We start from the raw sequence: 14,823 nt of genomic DNA on the forward strand, positions 1-14,823 counted from the left end.
TTAAGACCACAATGAGCTATCATCTCACACCAATTAGAATGGCAGCCATTAAACAAACAGGAAACTACAAATGCTGAAGAAGATGTGGAGTTGGAACTCTTATTCACTGTTGGTGGGACTGTATAATGGTACAGCCACTCTGGAAGACAGTGTGGTGTTCCTTAGAAAACTAGATACTGAGTTAATCTTCAATCCAGCAATTTCACTTCTTGGCATATACCTGGAAGATCTGAAAGCAGTGACATGAACAGATATTTGCACACCAATATTCATAGCAGCTTTATTCACATTGCCAAAAGATGAAAACAGCCCAAATGTCCTTCAACAGATGAGTGGATTAGCAAAATGTAGTATATGCCCACGATGGAATACTATGCAGCAGTAAGAAGGAATGAGATCATGAAATATATGGCAGTGTGAATGAACTTTGAAGACATAATGCTGAGTGAAATAAGCCAGGCACAAAAAGAGATATTGTATGTTACCACTAATGTTAAATCTGTAAAAATGTAAAATAAATGTTTTATATTGTAGAAGGTAGGGGAACTTGCAATAGACAACAAATAGTGAAGGGAAAGTGACTATCTAATAAGAACAGGCAGGTTATAGGGGGCAAACTTAATGTTGTAGGAATGCTCAGGAATGACTTTTTGTTAATTTTGAGGGTTATGGTACAAATATTTTTGTAGCAATGCAGTTATTTTAGGTTATGTGTTTTTCTTATTCCTTTAGTTATAGTTTATTTCCTTGGGGTAGGTTAGGAACATGGAAGCAATGCAGTTATTTTAGGTTATTTGTTTTTCTTATTTTTTCATTTTACTTTTGTTTGAAATGCAGCTTTTTTATTGTTTTTTGATTTTTGATAAATAAAATTTAAATAGCAAATGAAAACAAACAATAAAACTGTTAAAAAACCCAAATAGTCATTCCTGGGCATTCCCAGAATGTTAAATTTACCTATGATAGCTTACCTGTTCTTACTGGATTATTGTTTCCCCTTCATTAAGTCCTTTCTTACTCTCTCTCACCCCTCCCACCTCCCTCCATCCCCCTCCCATTCTTTCAATTATCTTTCTATCAATTCTTTTTTTTATTTTGAAATAAATACAAAGTTATAGGAACAGTTGCAAAAACAATACTAACCCCATACACAGAATTCCATCATACCCTGACCCCACTCCCCCGATAGCTCAATCCACCAACTTTAACATGCTGTTACATCACTTTTTCTTTCCCTCCCTCACTCCCTCCCTATCTATCATCCACCATCTATTGTTCTGTCTTCTGAATATATAAGAGCTAGCTGCATACATCTTTGAACATACACTATAATTCATGTATACACTTCCCATGAACAAGAACATTCTTTTATGCAATCCCATTAAGTGCAGCTAAGAAGTACAAGAGATTCAACAATGATATGAAGCTTGCATTCTATGTTTCCTTTTCCTTATGTCTCAACTGTGTCCCTTTGGGCCACCTGTCCTCTATCCTGCAATCCCATCCAAGTTCATCCTTGGCATTAAATTGTCATCTATTTAGACTGTCTTTTTTTTTCAATTGTGGAGACATATACGCAGCCTAAATCTTCCCATTCCACCCCTCCCTAGCCTTCCATTAGTGGGATTAATCACACTTAGAATGTTGTAATGCTCTTCCACAACATCCATTACTAGAAATTTCCCTTCACCTCAAACAGCAACCCTACACTCATTTCTTAACTCTCCATTGCCCCTTCCCCCATTTCTCTTAACCCAAACTCTACTTTTAATCTCTATGGTTATATTCTCTAATAATTTCTATCTGTTTACTGTGGGGCTTAAAATTAACCTCTTAAATCCATAACAATCTTGTTTTTCTTTGATACCACCTTCATTTCAATAGGACACATAAACTATGTTCCACTACTCCTCTATTTCCCCACCTTTATATAGTTGTCTAAAATTACATATTTTACATTGAGTTCAAAACCACTGATTTGTCATTAGAGTTTGTGTATTTTACATCATGTAAGAAGTAAATAGTGGAGTTACAGTTCAAATATTATTGACTTCTATTTGTATTCCATTGTGTTTGGAGAATGTGCTTTGAGTATATTCATTTTTTTTTAAATTTCTTGAGGCTTGTTTTATGTCCCAGTTTATGGTCCCTTCTGGAGAAAGATCCATGATCAATAGAGAAAAATGAGTGTCCTGTGATTTGGGTTGTAAGGTACTATATATGTCTGTTAAAATTCTCTATATCTTTTTTTCCTTTCTTAGTTTCTCTATTGGTAGGGCTCCCTTTAGTATCTGAAGTAGGGCAGGTCTTTTATTGGCACAGTCTCTCAGCATTTGTTTGTCTGTGAAAATTTTAAGCTTTCCCTCAAATTTGAAGGAGAGTTTTGCTGGATAAAGTATTCTTGGTTGAAAATTTTTCTCTCTCAGGATTTTAAATATGTCATGCCACTGCCTTCTTACCTCCATGGTGGCTGCTGAGTAGTCACAACTTAGTCTTATGTTGTTTCCTTTGTATGTGGTGAATTGCTTTTCTCTTGCTGCTTTCAGAACTTGCTCCTTCTCTTCAGTATTTGAGAGTCTGATCAGAATATGTCTCAGAGTGGGTTTATTTGGATTTATTCTATTTGGAGTTCACTGGGCATTTATGCTTTGTGTATTTATATTGTGTAGAAGGTTTGGGAAGTTTTCCCCAACAATTTCTTTGAATACTCTTTCTGGACCTTTACCCTTCTCTTCCCCTTCTGGGACACCAATGAGTCTTAAGTTTGGATGTTTTATTTTATCTATCATATCCCTGAGATCCATTTTGATTTTTTTGATTTTTTTCTCCATTCTTTTTTTTGTTCTTTCATTTTCTGTTCTGTGGACTTCTAGGACACTGAGATGTTGTTCAGCTTCTTCTAGTCTTGTATTGTGAATATCCAGAGTCTTTGTAATTTGGCCACTGTTTCCTTTATTTCCATAAGATCTATTTTTTATTTACTCTTGCAATGTCTTCTTTATGCTCTTCTAGGGTCTTTTTTACGTCACTTATATCCTGGGCCATGATCTTCTTGATGTCCTTTAAATCCTTTGCCATGTTTTCATTCCTCGATTGTAGTTCTTTGATTAAGTGTGTGAGGTACTCTTTCTCTTCCAATATCTTGATTTGTGTGTTTGGAGTTGGATTCTCTGTATCATCTGGTTTTATCATATGCATTAAGATTTTCTGTTGTTTTTGGCCTCTTGGCATTTGCTTTGCTTGATAGGATTCTTTCAAGTTGTAAAAAAAATACCTATCTAATTTTGCAGAAATAGAGTTTGGTGGCATACACTTTCTCTAACTACCCAGCAGATGTCATCTGTGAGTCACCTATAGCCCTCAAGTCAGTTCTCCACCTTGTCCCTACAGTGTGTGGGGAAATGATTCTTGTAGGGTTCAGTTGGAGAACTCAGTTTGGGTGTGTTGCTGGAGCCATCTGCCATGAATGTGTGGCTTGTGTACAGGTGGCCAGAGAGGAAGGACAGTTTTAATATTCAAATTCCCCAAGTTCCCAGGGATTCAAGGCCATTGCAAGAGTCTAAGCCTTCATTTCATTTCAGCCCCAGACCCTCTCTCTCACTGTCCCACAAACCACCGGATTGGCATAGTGTCCCTGGGTTCTCCGAGTGGGTCCCCCCTCCCAGCTGTGATCCTCCAGGACCTCTGCCAAGAGAATGCTGTGCTACATCACCACTGTGCACCATCCCTAAAGGGAAGCCCTGTGCCACCAGGCCATGCAGGGGCACTCTCTGCATGATGCAAAGATGGCTGAATGGGATGTCTCCATACCCCCCTCCTCACACAGTTCCTCCTTTCCAGCTCTGGGACAACTGGTGGGGCTCTGGGCTGTGGGCACAGCCCTGGGCAGGAGTTTATCCAGCCCTCCAGGGAGCCAGCTGCTAGCCATGGGGTTTCCTTCTTCTTCTGGCTCTCCCCTCCATTCCTCCAGCCCCAAGGGTATCTGCAGCAGGCTATCTTCCAGGCCAGACACCAAGAGGTCAGCCCAGCTCCTTCTTGCTGTGTTTCATTGCATGGTTCCCACTATCACAGCTGCAGCCACTCCTGGGTTTTTCCCATTTTTTTTAAAGAGCCTGTCAGTCTCCAAACACCAAACCCTGGCTTCCCCAGACCATTGCATGGCTGCAGGTCTTCCAGCCAGCTTACTCACTCATTTCAGAATGCAGACTCCTGTTTTCACCAAGTATATGGCCTCTGTGGAATTAGAAGTCCTCATCCAGCTGGTGCATTGCTGTAACCAGTATTCTGGGTCACTTTCTAGTTTTTATCTAGTGTTTGTCATGGAGGTGTATTTTTGCCCTGTCTCACCTAACTGCCATCTTAGTTTTCTCAATTGTCTTTTAATATGTTCTTAGATTCAATTTGCAAAGTTCTTATTGAGCAATTTTGCATCCATACTCATTAGATATATTAGTCTTATTTTTCTTATCATATAGTATAGTTTCAGGCTTTGCTGTTAGTATAATTGCTGCATAGAATGACTTAGGTAGTGTTCCCTCTTCTTCATTTTCTTGGAAGACTTTGAACAGAAATGGTATTAATTCTTCTTGGAATGCTTGATAAAATTCACCTGTGAAGGCACCTGGTCCTGTTTTCTTTTTCTTTTTGGTGATGTTTTTGAAAACTGACTCAATCTCTTTATTTGTGATTGATTTACTGAGTTCATCTATTTCCTCTCAAATCAGTGTAGGTTGTTCAGGCATTTCTAGGAAAATATCCATTTCTTCTAAGTTGTCTTCTATGTTGGTATAGAATTGTTCATAGTAGGCTCTTATGAACAGAAAGTTCTACAGGATGGTGCTGGTTTAGGATTCTCTTCCCCCATAGTTTTCAAAGCTGATACCTTCTTAACCATTAAGTTGAAGCATACATATCTCCACTTGAGAGTTTATTGACTCCTCAGTTTGCAGTAAACCTCCCACTCTTTTTTAATTTTTATTTTGAAATAATTTCAAACATTAGACAGTTGCAAATACAATAAAAACCCCGTACAGAGAATTCCAACAACCCCCACCCCCAGATACCCATATAGACCAATTTTACATTTTGCTACTTTTGCTGTGTCTTTCTTTCTCCTTCCTTCCTTCCTTCCCTCCCTCCTTCCTTCCTTCCTTCCTTCCTTATTCTCTTCCTCCCTTCCTCCCTCCCTCCCTCTCCCTATCTTTCTTTCAACTATATCTATTATCTTTTTATCAATTATCTATCTACCCATTTATCATCTTCTGAACATTTGAGAGCAGGTTGCATATATCATACTCCTTGAACTCATAACACTTCCATGTACATTTCCTGTGAACAAGGATATTCACATATATCATTAACTTAACTGCAGTTAATTCAAGAAAATTAATATGGATATAAAGCTTAAATTGTATATTCCAATATTTCCTTATGCCCCTTTAAGCTTTACTTCTCCATTCTTAGATCCACTCCAGTGTCACATATTGCATTGATTGTTATTAACTCTTAACACATTTTTTAAAATTAAGTACATCAAAATTTTTTAAAAGATATGAAATAAAAAGCATTTCAAACAAACCATAACAAGGGAACAAGAAAAAGACAGCAAACCTAAAATAACTACTTTACTTCCAAAATGTTCCTACTCTACCCCAAGAAAATAACCTAATATAGCAGCATTTCTGTGAACTTGTTCCTTCCATACCCATCAGAAATTAAGAGATCATAGTCATTCCTGGGCATTCCCAGAACATTAAATTTACCCATGATAGCTTATCTGTTCTTACTGGATTATTATTCCCTCTTCATTAATTGCTATCACTAGTTCTCTGACATTCTACATTATAAACCATTTATATTAGGAGTGTGTTGTTTAAACTCCAGGTGTTTGTGCATTTTCTAAGTCTCTGATGGTTATTGATTTCTAATTGTGTTCCACTGTGGTCAGAGAATGTGCTTTGAATAATTTCAAATTTTTAATATATTGAGGCTTGTTTTGTGTCCAAGTATATGATCTATTCTGGAGAAAGTTCTGTGACCACTAGGGAAGAATGTGTATCCTGGTGATTTGGGATGTGATGCAATATATGTGTCTATTAAAACAAATTCATTCATCAGATTTTTTAGGTTTTCAATTTCCTTATGGGTCTTCTGTCTGATCTATCTATAGAAGAGAGTGATATGTTGAAGTCTCCCACAATTATTGTGGAAACATCAATTACTGCCTTTAGTTTTGCCAGTGTTTGCCTCATGTATTTTGTGGCACCATCACTAGGTATATAAACATTTATGATTGTTATTTCTTCTTGTTGAATTGCCTCTTTTATTAGTATGTGGTGGCCTTCTTTGTCTCTCATAACATCTTTGCATTTATAGTATATTTTGCTGAGATTAATACTGCTACTCCTGCTTTCTTTTGGTTGTAGTTTGCATGAAATAATTTTTCCATCCTTTCATTCTCAATTTCTTTGTGTCCTTGTGTCTAAGATGAGTATGTTGTATGCAACATATTGATGGTTCATAGTTTTTGATCCATTCTGCCAATCTATATCTTTTAAATTGGGGAGTTTAATACATTTACATTCAATGTTACTACTGTGAATGCATTTCTTGAATCAGCCATCCTCTACTTTGGTTTATGTTTGTCAGATATAATTTTTCCCTCTCTCTCTTATTATCTTTTAATGAACCAATATTGAATCTCTTTAGTACTGAACCTTTCTCCATATCTCTCTCTCCTTTCTTTGTTTGTCTGTCAGTAGGGCTCCCTTTAGTACCTGAAGTAGGGCAGGACTTTTATTAGCAAAATCTCTCAGCATTTGTCTGTGAAAAATTTAAGCTCTCCCTCAAATTTGAAGGAGATCTTTGCTGGATAAAGTATTCTTGGTTGGAAATTTTTCTCTCTCAGAATTTTAAATATGTCATGCCACTGCCTTCTCATCTCCATGGTGGCTGCTGAGTAGTCGCTACTTACTCTTATGTTGTTTCCTTTCTATTTGGTGAATTGCTTTTCTCTTGCTGTTTTCAGAACTTGCTCCCTCTGTTCAGTATTTGACAGTCTGATCAGAATATGTCTTGGAGTGGGTTCATTTAGATTTATTCTATCTGGAGTATGCTAGGCATTTACGCTTTTTATATTTATATTGTGTAGAAGGTTTGGGAAGTTTTCCCCCAAAATTTCTTTGACTACTCTTTCTAGACCTTTGCCCTTCTCTTTCCCTTCTGGAACACCAATGAGTCTTATATTTGGATGTTATATTTTGTCTATCATCACTGAGGTCCATTTAACTTTTTCAATTTTTTCCCCATTCTTTTGTTCTTTCATTTTCTGTTCTGTGCTCCTCAAGGTCACTGATTTGTTGTTCAGCTTCCACTAGTCTTGTACTATGAGTATCTGGACTTTTTTAATTTGGTCAACAGTTTCTTTTATTTCCATAAGATCATCTATTTTTTATTTAGTCTTGCAATTTCTTCTTTATGCTCTTCTAGGGTCTTCTTCATGTCCTTTATATCCTGTGTCATGCTCTTCTTCATGTCCGTTATATCCTGTGCCATACTATCATTGTTTGCCTTTAGTTCTTTGATTAATTGCTCCAAGTACTGTGTCTCCTCTGATCTTTTGATTTGGGTGTTTGGGTTCATGTTATCTGTGTCATCTGCATTTGTCATATGCTTTAAAATTGTCTGTTGTTTTTGGTCTCTTGGAATTTGCTTTACTTGATAGGGTTCTTTTAGGATATGTAGGATTATTCAAAGACAAATCTCTAACTTGTCAGACCTACAGATTGGTGGTGTACACTTTCTGTAACTAACCAGCAGATGGTGTCCTTGAGTCACCTATTCCCTTCAAGTCAGTTCTCCCCAACTTTGTCTTTGTGGTGTGTGGGGGTCTAATTCTTGTGGGTTCCAATTAGTGTACCAAGTTTGGGTGTGTTTTTGGTGCTGCCTGCCCTGAATGTGGGGTGTGTTTATGAGTGGTTAGGGAGAGAGGGAAGCTTTAATAATGAAACCTCCCAGTTATTCCTGTAGATTTAAGGCTGTTGCAAGAGTCTAAACCTTCATTTCATTCTCACCACAGGTTTTCTCTGCTGCTGATCCACAAGTCTTTGGTATTGGCATATGGTCCCTGGGATTTCCAGGTGGGTCTGTCTTCCAAGCCATGCCCTTTCAGTTCCTTTGCTGAGGGAAGGTTGTGTTACATCACAATTGTGTGCCATCTCTCAAGGGAAGTTCTGGGCCACTGGGCCATGTAGGTGCTTTCCCATCCTGCTGTAAGGATGGCTGTATGGGGCATGTTAATTTCCCCCTTTTTGCACAGTTCTGCTTTCCCAGCTCTGGGACACTCAGCTGTGGGTGTCTGAAAGGCTATTGTCCATGCCTGATATTGTGGCATGTGCGTCTGTTGCTGGAAACACTTCCTGTCACACTGGATTTTTTGGCATGGCTTTGTGCTCTGGCACCATCACCAGGCAGGAGCATTGCCAGCCCACCAGGAAGATGGCTGCTAGGGGTGTGGGTTTTTCCCCCGTTGGCTAACCTTGCCTTCCTCACTCTGAGACAATTAGCAGTGGGTGCACAAAAGGCTATATTCCCCTCCAGATATTGAAGCATTCACACAAACTGTTCCTGCTGTGCTTCACTGTGTGATTCTCACTGCCGTATCTGCAGCCAGTTTTGGGTTTTTTTTTTTTTTTTTTTTTTTGGAAAAGAACTAGTCCACCTCCAAATGCCAACCTATGGTTTCCCCACACTACAGCATGCCTGCTGGATATGCAGTGGCTTACTCACTCATTTCAGAATACAGGCTCCTGGTTTCACCAAGTGCATGGTCCCTGTGGATTTATCAGACCTTGTCCAGCTTGTGCATCACTGGAACTGGTGTTCTGGGTCACTTTCTGGCTTTTATCTAGTATTTTTCATGGAGGTGTTTTTTTTGCCCTGTCTCTCCTAACTGCCATCTTATGTTCTCCCCCTCCAACTCTTAAATCACTGTTTTATTTTCTTCATGGTCCTTATCACTCTATTAAATGATCTCATTCCTATGACACCCTTTTTGACATACAGATGCCATAAGATCAGGGACCATTCTGTCTTCATCATTGAATCCCCAGAGGATAGAACAGTGATTTGCACATATTTATTGTCCAAAGAATGTATGTTAAATGGTGGCAGTAGATTGAGTGATCTATCAATGGAACTTTAAGATTTGTAACTTTACAAAGGCATGGATTTTGTTCATATTATCTTTTTAATATCTATTGTCACCTTTTTATTCTTAGTAATTCTGGCTTTCTCTTCCTTATTTTTTGGTAATCAGTTGCAAAAGAGATTGGCTTACTTCATTAACATTTTCATAGAAGCAATTTCACATTTTGATGTATTCTCATGATGTTTCTCTCTCTGATATCCATGTCTGCACTTTATTATTTCTTTTCTTCTGCTTTTGGTTTATTCTGTTGATCATTTGCTATATTTATTTCAAGTAACTTAGTTCATTAGTGTCAAACCATTTTTTCTTTTCTAATGTAAACAACTTTAAACTGTCCTTTGAATGTAATGTTTCAGTTGAATACTACAATTTAGATAGTTTATATTTTAATTTTTAAGAAAGTTTAATTATTCTTTAAATTTCTACATCTTCTTTGACCCATAAGTTAGTTAGAAGATATTTGAGGGAAATTTTTTAAAAGAATTTTTATTAAAAATTGCTTGAGGTATAAAATTCTTGGTTGTTTGATTTACTTATGTTTCTTTTTTTAAAGTTAGTCTTTTAAAGATGCCATTTCATCATTTTCTGATGACCATATTTTCTCCTGAAAAGTCATTTGAAAATCCTAAGATTGCCCCTCAACAGACAGTTAACGTATCCTTTGTCCCCAGATCTCTTTAAAATTTTTGCCCCTATTTCTGTTTATCAGAAGTTTGACTATGATTTGCCTACTTGTTTTAATCTATTTTTTATCTGCTAAAGCTTCTCTGAATACCTTGAATCTGTGGGTTGATATTGTACATATATTTTTGAAAATTCAATGCCATCATCTACTTCTTTCTGCCTCACTCTTTTCCTCTTGTTGCCTTTTTTTAATAAGTAAGCATGCATTAAATCATTTGAATGCTTCTCTAATGCCTCTTATACTCTGTTCTCTATTTTCTTTTTCTTCTACACCTTGTGCTCCAGATTGGATGTTTACTATTTACATGCTATTGAGTTCACTATCCCTGACTTCTGCCTTGCCATGAGCTTACATTTTATATTTTGTATTTCTATGATTAAAATTTCATTCTTCTATATATTTCAATGAGCTTTTAAAGTCTTTTCAACCATTTTGTCCATCTTTTCTTTAAATGTTTATAGTAGCTACTTTATAGTCCTTGTCTGCTAATTTCAGCATCTGAATCATCACTGGATCTTCTCTTATTCTTATTGTTGCTATGATTACCAGTCCTACTTTACACTCCCTTTAGCTTGTGTATGGATGGATGAGTAGAAAAATGGGGATAAAAACTAAATGACAAATAGGGTGAGATGGGGGTTGGTTTGGGTGTTATTTTTTCACTTCTATTTTTTATTCTTACTCTGATTCTTTCTGATGTAAGGAAAATGTTCAGAAATAGATTGTGGTGATGAATGCATATCTATATAATCATAATGTGAACAGTTGATTGTATACCATGGATGATTGTATGGTCTGTGAATATATTTCAATAAAACTGAATTTAATAAAAGTTGTTTGATAGTGTTGCTTAAGTCTTTTGTGTCCTATCTGAATTTTTGTCTAGTGATACTATCAGTTAGAGTGGTGTATTGATGTTTATGGCAGTTGCTGCCAGTTTCTTATTCATGTATTCTGTGGCTCTGTTTACAGGCTGAAAAGATGTTTATGATTACAATATCGTCCTGCCAATTTGACACTTTTATCATTACAAAATGTACCTGTTACTATCTATAACATTTTTTGCCTTAAAACCTATTTTTTTCAGATATTACAAAAGCATAATTTAAGTATTTGATATGTTAACTCTTTGTATGGGATATATTTCTCCATTCCTTTACTTTCATCCAATGTATATCTTTGAATCTAAAGTATGTCTTTTGTAAATAGCATATAGTTGAATCTTGTATTTTCTTTTGTCATGTTTATTATATTAATATTCTCTACCAATTTTGGTTTTCTTAATTTCTTATTGTGATTTAAAATTACCATCTGGTGTTATTCACATACTGTAATATGCCTTTTCTTCCTCTCACATTGTTGACACTTTTTTGTCAAACATATTAGATGTCTGTATTTTATAGGCCCTACAATGCAACTATATAAATTTCAGCAGATCACTAAGAATACTTGGCATATTTTAGGAGTGTATATATATTTTTCCTGAAATTTTTACACAAAACGAGTTTGGGTTGATGTTAAATCATAACTATGCAAAGGCAAACAGAAAGCATTTCACAGAACAACAGGACTGTAGACTATTATTGAAGTTACAGGTCTGAGTAGATACCAGTGTGTCAAAAGCCTTTAAAGAACACTGTTTTCAGGACAATGCTTCTAAGACTATCTTCATTTTCACCATTATTTTGACAGTTTCCCCACAGTTGTATGAGAGACATTTAACCAGTGTAATTACATAGTCATATTTATTGGTGAGATGAGTGGATATAATTGAGGGAATTTTCCACATATGAAAAAGCATTTTCAAAGCTTTAGGTAGAGTGTGAATTTATGATTTTTGATGGAAAACTGTGGTGAGTTATTAAGCTTTGGTTTCATTATGTTATTAAGTGAAGTTTGTTTTACTAGGTCTCCCAGAGATTACTGCTAAAATGGAATAAAATGATAGACAGAGGGGGTGAAGAGGGAGAGATGTTTCTGTAGAGGGGGCACATGGTATATGTGAGGGGATATTCCTAGACTTATAGCCTTATAAGTTCAAAAATCTTGTAGGGTTGGAAAACCTACCAACTTTATTGCTGGTTATAGCCACCAAACTCTGGTGAACTTCCAAAATGCAATTCTGAGCTAGGAAGAGTGATAGAGACCTTCATTAAATGTGCTATAATTCATTTTCTTGTGATGCATCCTAGTGAGTCATAGGATTTTAGAAATCTGAAGTTATCCAGCCAATGAAATTCTTGCTTCCTTTATAAGGAGTGCTTTTATATTGCCTAAACTACCTGGGTGAACTTAACATGATCTTCAAAAAAGTACATTAAATTTAAACATCCATGTATTCATCTTTCTCTTAATAACATCTGTTGACTAACCTTCTCTTACTCTCAGAGTGATACAGTGTGCAACATAAAGATATTGGCCAGTGGATAGTTCCCTCACACTCAATTATTATGTATGTGCAAATAATCTTTATTGAACAGCTAACATTGATTATTTTTCAGCTAAACTAGGATTATTGCACAAAGTATTACTTATGCAGTAAAAATCATGAATTCTGCACAAAATTGGAGGGAAAAAAATACAAGCCCTGTGGTCTGCAAAAATTTCTTATAGAACCACCATTGAGTTCAAGAGTTCATAATGGATTTTGGAATGGGTTTACATCTGGTGTACATTCACTGTGTTATTAGAAAAGCACAGTTTTACAAGCACATAATTTAAAAATCATAATTTGTAAGGACTTGTTAAGTTTTAAAACAAATGACCTAATAAAACATGCAATAACAATATATATCTATTAGGTAGCATGATTAGATCTTAGATATCAATGTTGATACAGCTTGATGAATCATTGTACAAGTAAAATGGATCTTACCACTTCTGACTGTACTTTAGAACAAGGCATGATATGCCTAATTCTTGACTGGTACCAATCACATTTTAAAACATCTTAAATGTGTATATGTTTTCATGTTTGAAATTAGCCCTGAAAAAAGCAATTAATAATGTCATTATTATTTTATGAAAAAATATCTGGGTGCTTAATCATGTCCTTCTCTTTGGCAGGAAGCACAGGGAAGAAGCAGAGAGAAGGCATTGTTTACTAGAGAGCTGTGACCAGATAAGCCTTCTCTGGTAATTCACAGTTTGTCTGCATAAATGGTAATATTTCACACCATGACTCAAAATTCTAGTTGAAAAACAAGGGCCACTCAGTAGTAACTTTAATAATAAGTATACCACAGAAGAGTTCTTGACTTCTCTCTATACATACTTTCAAAAGTGAATCCTTCTCTAATTATTATTCTTGTTATTCTTGTGTGTGTGCTAATGAAGGTGTCAGGGATTGATTTGGGTGATGAATGTACAACTATGTAATGGTACTGTGAACAATCGAAAGTACAATTTGTTTTGTATGACTGCGTGGTATGTGAATATATCTCAATAAAATGAAGATTAAAAAAAAAAAAAAAAAAAAAAAAAAAAAGACATAATGCTGAGCAAAATAAGCCAGGCACAAAAAGAGAGATATTGTATGTTACCACTAATGTGAATTCTGTGAAAAATGTACAATGTTTTATACTGTAGAATGTAGGGGACCTAGAGATACCAAGTAGTGGAGGGGGAATGATAATCTAATAAGAACAGATAAACTATGGAGGGTAATCTAAATGTTATGGGAATGCTCAGGAATGATTATGGTTTGTAAACTTTCTTGGATATAGTAAGATCATGTTGGAAGCAATAGAGTTATTTTAGGTGTTTTTTTTCTCTTATTCCTTTGTTTTCTTAGGGGTTGTTAATTTTCTTGGGGTATGGTAGGAACATGTTGGAAGCAATGTAGTTATTTTAGATTATTTGTTTTTCTTACTCCTCTGTTTGGACATGGTTTATTAATTTTCTTGGGGTATGGTAGGAACATATTGGAAGCAAAGTAGTTATTTTAGGTTATTTGTTTTCCTAAATCCATTGCTTTGTTTGAAATGTTGTGGGGTTTTTTTGTTTGTTGTTTGCCTGTTTGTTTTTAATTTTTTGATAAACAAAGTTAAAAAATTGAAAAAAAATCAGTAGAAAAATGGGAGTAAAAACTAAATGACAAATAGGGTGGGATGGGGGGATGGTTTGGGTATTCTCTTTTCACTTTTATTTTTTATTCTTATTCTGATTCTTTCTGATGTAAGGAAAATGTTCAGAAATAGATTGTGGTGATGAACGCATAACTATATGATCATACTGTGAACAGTTGATTGTATACCATGGATGACTGTATGGTTTGTGAATATATTTCAATAAAACTGAATTAAAAAAAAAAAGTGAATCCTTTACCTGTTTGGACTGAAGTATCACTTTTCCATCTCTTATTCTGCAATGGGTGAAGAAAAGGAAAAAAAAACATTTTTGCTTTAGTAAGCACAAATGCAGTGTCATTTTTCCTGTTGGTTTCTAAGATTTTTTTGACTATCCTTATACAAGTACTATACTGCTTTGATTACTTTTACACTGTAGCAATTTTGAAATTTGGAAGTGTGAAACTTCACACTTTGTTCTTCTTTTCCAGAAGCGTTTTGGCTATTTCAGTTTTCTTGCATTTCCATATGAATTTTAGAATCAGTTTGAAAACTTCTAATAATAATTAAACTGGGATTCTAATAGAGATAGCATCTTAACAATATTAAGTCTGATCCATCAACATGTGCTGTCTCTCCAATTATTTTGATCTTTAATTTCTGTCAGAAATGTTTAGTAGTTTTCAAAATATCAATTACATTTATTCTAAGTATTTTTTTACTTTTGATGCTATAAAAGTAGAGTTTTTTTACATGCACTCAGAATCTTCATTGAAATGTTAAAATTAAATTGGTTATTGGGAGGAGCTAAGGTGACAGCATAGAGAGGAGTGGAATACTATTAGTCCCCCACTGGAACAATT

This window comes from Choloepus didactylus, chromosome 4 (genome assembly GCF_015220235.1).
Source record: "Choloepus didactylus isolate mChoDid1 chromosome 4, mChoDid1.pri, whole genome shotgun sequence".
In the NCBI taxonomy this organism is placed as follows: domain Eukaryota; kingdom Metazoa; phylum Chordata; class Mammalia; order Pilosa; family Megalonychidae; genus Choloepus; species Choloepus didactylus.